The 6,000-nt window shown below is 65.2% G+C and overlaps 1 long non-coding RNA gene across 1 annotated transcript; it reads right to left on the bottom strand.

Annotated features, from left to right (window-relative positions):
• Positions 1–1,757: 1,757 nt before the first annotated feature.
• Positions 1,758–5,677, bottom strand: LOC138846829 (uncharacterized). The gene is made up of 3 exons (XR_011384347.1): positions 5,574–5,677; positions 4,916–4,984; positions 1,758–2,762 (listed from the first exon to the last, which is right to left on the bottom strand). It is a non-coding gene; the product is annotated as an uncharacterized lncRNA (long non-coding RNA).
• Between the last annotated feature and the right edge of the window lie 323 nt (positions 5,678–6,000).

The raw sequence follows: 6,000 nt of genomic DNA, 5'->3' as shown, positions 1-6,000 counted from the left end.
GCTATGAAAAACTACGTGATTTCAATTTTTTTTTTTTGCATCAAAATAAATGTCTTTTTACTTCGCCTTTTTCCCACAGGGTTTCTGAGGCGCTTGTATAGACATTCGTGAAAGTAAAATTGGAAAAGAAAAAGCAGACAGTGGCTCCACGGGCCGGGGAGGGGGAGCTAAGCTCCAGAGTGCAGCGTGTGGGGAGGGGTAGTGACGCGGGAGCCTCCCCCTGTGCCGGCGGCGGGGAGGCCCAGGCCAACCGTGGCCAACGAGCTCATGCCTGAGGAGGTGCAAGGAGTGAGGCCACGTTTCCGCAGGCTGAAGACCAGGCCCTGGGCACCCGCCCAACGTGGACGTGCCCTGGGGCCCTGGGCAGAGAGGGCCTGCAGCTCGAGCAGCGGCCCGACTCAGAGGCAGGCTGGCCTGCTCGCCCCGCCGCGGGGACCTCACACTGCGGCCCCTGTGTCGATCCCGTGTCCCCCTCTGCAACACGCCCCGCCGTCCCACGCAGGGCCCACGCCAGCTGGACACAGAGGCACCACACACCGTACTCATTCTCCAAAGGCGGGGCAGGGGCTCACCCTGCCTGAGCGGTAATTCCGCACTCACCAGTGACCACTATGACTGCGTCATCTCATCAGCACTCACCTGCTCCGCTGCTGGGCAGTGGGCTGGGCCAGCTGTGGCCACTGCAGTCACAGACCCTGTCCCCACGGAGAGGAAGGTGCAATCCCACGTCTTCCCACCAGTGCCCGCCATCCTCCCAAAACCACAGGGCCGGGCCGCTCCTCTCCCCAAAGCGCTCTCAGGTGGGAGCAGCCCAAGGGTCCTCTGACCCCGCCTGCCTCCCGGGCTGCCCTGTGAGCCAGCCGAGTCCGCAGCAGGCCGGGCAGGGACATCTGCACAGCAGATGGAGAACCCACTGGGTGGGGCGTGGGGGTGGGGACGATTGGCTGGGGGACAGGTGAGCACGTGCCAGGCACACAGCCCTGATGAGCACTTCCCCCCCACACACCAGCTGTGCCAGGACCTGGCGCTGCAGCCCCGGGAGGCACAGGGGGACCCCTGTCCCCTAGGGCCAGCCTCTTCGCAGGGCTGCAGAAGCCCACTGTGACCACCCCCAGGCTTCTGGAGGGCAGCCCACATGGATGGAAGGAGAGCAGCCGGGCCTCCAGGGCCCCAGACACTCCCTGGGGTCTCTCCGGAAACCAGGGACTTGGTGAGCTTCCCCCCGACCCCACAGCAGGTCACACTCTCCCATCGTGGAGTCCCCCCAGGCCTGCTCCCCGCGGTCTGCACGGTCCCCCAGGGCAAGTGTGCACACACGCTCCCCTCCCAAGGCGGACACGGATCCCATGGCCACACAGCATGGGGGCCAGTCCTCCAGAGCTGCGCTACCCCCACTCCTGCACGCACACTCAGTACCCCCCCACACACCAGGGCTCTCCTGAAGCCCTGCTCACCTCCTGGACAGGACCCAGCTTCCACTCCAGGTGAGAACTTCTTGGGTCTGCGCACCCCTGGAGATCAGCCTCGGCGGGGGGCGGGGGTGGGGGTGGGCAAGAGCCGTAACCAACAGGGGGCAGGGCAGACTTCGGGCACAATTTCCCGTGAAAACCACGCTGAGGGCTCCTCCCGGCCAGGGCCCGCCCACAAGCCAAGTCCCTTGGGGCCCGCACCCAGTGGCGCTGTATTTGCCATGGCTGTGAGGCGGTGACGCGCGCAGACACACGCAGCCTGGAGTCTGAGAGGCAGACACACACCGGGATTTTGGAGGCATTTATACAAAAATACCGAGCGCGGCGTTCTTGCCGTCTGCACGTCGGCCACGGGCCCCACAAGTCGGACGCTCATGAGTGCACGTGGCTTTCTTCAGGAACAACAACCTTGGCCCAAGTTCTTAGAAGAAAACTATATTCTTTTTAAGAAAATGAAAATCTCCTCGCATGAAAACTTAATTTAAGTCAGATCCTATCCTTTTGTTGTGGCGCCCAGGACCCAGTGCACACGGCCGGGGGCTTTCCCGGCCTCGAGCTCCCTCCGGGCCCAGACCCGGGGCCGCCGGGGACTCTGCGGGGCAGGTGCGTCTTGGCCAGGTGTTGGGGGGGCACAGCCCCCCAGTCGGGGCCAGGGGAGTGAGCAGCGGGGTGGGAACTGTGGCTGACAAGGCTGAATCCCACAGCGCCCACAGGCCGGGCCCCCCAGTACCAAACAAGGCACCCACGGCCAGCCGACATGCACACACGCACACACACACGTGCCGCCCACTGCCCCCTGCTTTCAGAGACACCCCAGAAATGCAGGGCCATCCATCCAGGGCCCCAGGCTCCCTCTGAACAGGGAGGCCACGGGGGCTGGGCTGAGGCCGCTGCCCGTCACCCACGTGTGCAGGGGGCATGCGGGGGTCTCAGGAGAGCCGGCCATGGGGGCGGGGGGAGACAGCAGGTCCCAGAGGAAAGCAACTGGAGGAGGCACAAACGGTGAATAAATAGAAGTAGCTTCACCGCGGGGGGCCGGCCCCCGCGGACAGGACAGCAGCTGGGGGTGTGGGGGCAGTGTGGGGTGGAGGTGGCCAGGCCCGCCCTGACAGGGACCTGGGCCCCCGGCCAGCCCTTCCTCCACAGCCCTGCTCAGAGCTCTGTGACGTGCACTGCGGGCGAGGGCAGCGGGCCCGGCCGGAGGCGCCGCAGGTGGCAGCGGCGGCACAGCAGGTGGCCCTCCAGGGGGTAGCAGCGGCGTCCGTCCTCCCCGCTCAGCTGCAGCCCGCAGTCCTAGGAAGAGCACAACCCGGGGCCCCGAGTGAGGAGGGAGCGGACGAGGGCTCATGGGCGCAGGGCTGGGCAGTCACAGTCCCCGGACACAGCGAGGACTGCGCTGTCACCACCCCCGGCCACGCCTCCGAGGGAGGCTCAGGGCCCTGGGGCACACGCCCGGCTGGACAGAGTGCACACCGGCAGGCATCTGCGGGCAGCGCCGGGCAGGGAAAGTGGACAAGAGGCCGCCACGCCGAGGTCCTTAACTGAAGCAGGGCGTTCCCCCAACTCAGCAGGGAAGGACCACCGGCTGAGCCCTGGAGCAGCAGCAGACGAAGGGGAGGAGCACCCCAGAGGAGGGTCCTCCAGGGGGTGCCCATCAAGTGTCCACCAGGCTCTCCTGACTGCAAACTGTGACCACGGGACAGAGAGGGCAAAGCGGCCTGCAGACCCCAGCTCCCACGCAGGGGTCCCCGGGGGGCGCCAGCACCACCAGCAGCCGGCTGCTCCCAGGCCCTCAGCATCAACCTCTTGCTAAGGAGTGTGCCTGGCCACCCCGAGGGGACAGGACAGTGCACAGGACAGCTGCATGGGCAGAGGCGCAGAGGCCGTGACTGCACGGGGTCGGGGGGGACTGGAGCCCCGCTGTTCCCCACCCTCCTCCTCTGCCCCCACCCGGCATCCTCGTCGGTTCTCTCCCTCCTGGGCTCGGTGACCCAACCCCCTCTCGCCCGTCCTCCTCTCCGTGGCCGCCTCGCCTCCAGCCGTCCCCTAAATATCCGTGTTGTCAGGGCACCCCGGGCCCTCTGCCCCTGCGTGCCCTCTCTGGAAGACCCCCGCCCCCAGCTGCACCCTGCCATGAAGGAGCCGCAGGAGCTGGACGTCACCTCCCGCCTTCCGCGATGAGAACACAGCCAACCGCGTGACTCTCAGCCGCTCAATGGAAGCGAGGCAGGCTGGTAATCTCAGAGCGGGGTCAGCCTCACAGCACAACACGGTGGGCCACGGCTGGGACGCCGGCATCCCGGATCCGAGCCCCAGCTCAAATCCCACGGCTCCACTTCTGCTCCGGCTCCCTGCTATGGCCCGGGAAAGCAGTGGAGGATGACCCACTGGGAGACCCGGATGAAGTTCCAGGCTCCTGGCTTCTGTCTGGGCCAGCCCCAGCCGTTGCAGCCATTTGGGGAGTGAAACAACAGATGGAAGACTGATCTATTGTTTTCCCTTTCAAACACATTAAATAACTAAATCTTTAAAACAACATCTTTAAGAGAAGGTAGCCAATGAGAGGAGCCATGCAGCTGCCCTGACCTGCCGCCTGCGGGGATTTCCCGGACTGCCGAGAGCTGGGGGTCAGTGCCAGTGGGGAGGGGCCCACCTGCCCACGACCCCCAAGCTCCCGCATCCATCAGCAGAGTCAGCCCCAGACCTCCCAACTGGGATGTCTGCAGCTTCAAGCACCTCCTCCGCTCCCCCTCACCCCCCCACAGGCACCCCTAGCCCCCACCTCCCATGTCCACTCACCAGATCCTGTCCAACCCCTCCCCTGACCCAGGACCACGGTCTCCCGGGCCCCCACCCCACCCTGGCCGTGCCCTCTCCTCCGACTCAGTGCCTGCAGGGAGCGAGAACCTTTTTCTGAGATCCACATGCAATCCTGCGGTGTTTTCTGACGGTGCTCCCCTGCCCCCGGGGCAAAGTCCCACTCGGCTCCCACATGCCCCTCCAGCAACAGGACACCACACCTCCCCAGGACCTGCTGCTTCCACCGCCAAGTCAGGCCCTTCTCACCGCCTCCCCAGCTACCTCCTATTCAGCCGTCAGTCTCAGCTTGAGTCAGTCACCTCCTCCAGAAAGCCATCCTTGCTTTTCCAAGGCCCCCTGTGCTCCATCAGCCCTCCGTAACAGCACGCAGCACCGTGTGGACATGGCTTTCCCTGACTACGGGGCCTGTCTGTTCTCTGCGTGTCCCGGTGCCTCACACACGGGGCAGTCAGTGAGTAAGAAACAGGGGCTGAGAGGACACACCCTGGGCAGAAGGGACAGGGCCCGCTGGGAAAGGAAAGGAAAGGCAGGACGGAGGTGATGCCATGGAGCAGGAGGAGGATTGGGGCGGAGGGCGGCAGCCCCGGGCCACGGAGGGAGGAGGCGGGCAGGGCCGTCAGGCTTACCTCACAGTGGTAACACTCCACATGGTAGTCCCTGTCCATGGACACCACACGGATGGTCGTCTCACAGCCCTGTGGGGACACACGGGTTCACACACAACAGGCACGCAGGACTCGGGGTGAGCGGCGTGTGCGAGCACACGGCTGCACAGCGGGGTCCCAGCACGGCAGCTGGGCCTTCACGCCCAGGTGAGCCCTGACACGGGCCTGGACCGGGCATTGGTAGGCGCACACCACGCATGCACCTGCCCCTGGGGCACCTTCCCTGGTCACAGCCGACAGCACCATGTGAGAGCTGGTGGGCATCTGCGTGTTACATCCACGCCTGCTTCCCTGGACACACCAGCCACGGACACAACCAGCATGTGTGGGGAGACCCAGGGCCCCGGGCAGCCCCATGCTCATCTGCAGCCCCCCACCCTCGGCCTGCACAGCTGAGCAGACCCAGCAATCAGCCCAGTGGGGGAGCATGGGGCTGAGGGCGGTAGGCGGAGTGCTGGGTGACAGAGGCCACCATGTCCTGCTGACTCATGCCAGGGGCACCTGCCCCCACGGGCACGGGCCCAACGGACGCCCCATGCCTCTGAGGGTTACAGAGCCACAGCGGCCGCTCTTCCCTCCCATCGTGGCCCAAAACCTGGGGCCGGCGACTGCTTCCTACCTGTGCAGGGAGGATAGGACGGGCACAGGAGGCACATTTTGGTGCGAAAACCCTGGAAGAAAAAGGAAACCAGCAGTGACTGGTTGAGCAACCAGAGACAGAGGGCACAGGGACAGGTCCTCCCACAGTGGTCCCGGGACAAGGGCCGAGCATCAGGCCCACTCTCCCGGTGTGGGTGGGCAGGTGCCATTTCCACCAGGCCTTTTTGGTGCTGGCCTTCCCCCTGGCTCTCAGTCAACCTGGGCCCCACCTCCTCCAGGATGGCCACCAGTAACCCTCATGCCAGGCCTTCCGTGTAGCCCCTGCCTGTCCCAGCCTCACCTGCATCCCCCATAGAGAACCTTCTCATTCCTCATCAAGGGAGGGATTTTTACAAGAGCTTCCCAGGCACCCAGGTGCAGGAGAGGATCTGCCTTTAGCTGCCCAG

This window comes from Oryctolagus cuniculus, chromosome 18, assembly GCF_964237555.1.
Source record: "Oryctolagus cuniculus chromosome 18, mOryCun1.1, whole genome shotgun sequence".
Classification (NCBI taxonomy): Eukaryota; Metazoa; Chordata; class Mammalia; order Lagomorpha; family Leporidae; genus Oryctolagus; species Oryctolagus cuniculus.
This window is presented reverse-complemented; position numbering and strand designations above follow the sequence as displayed.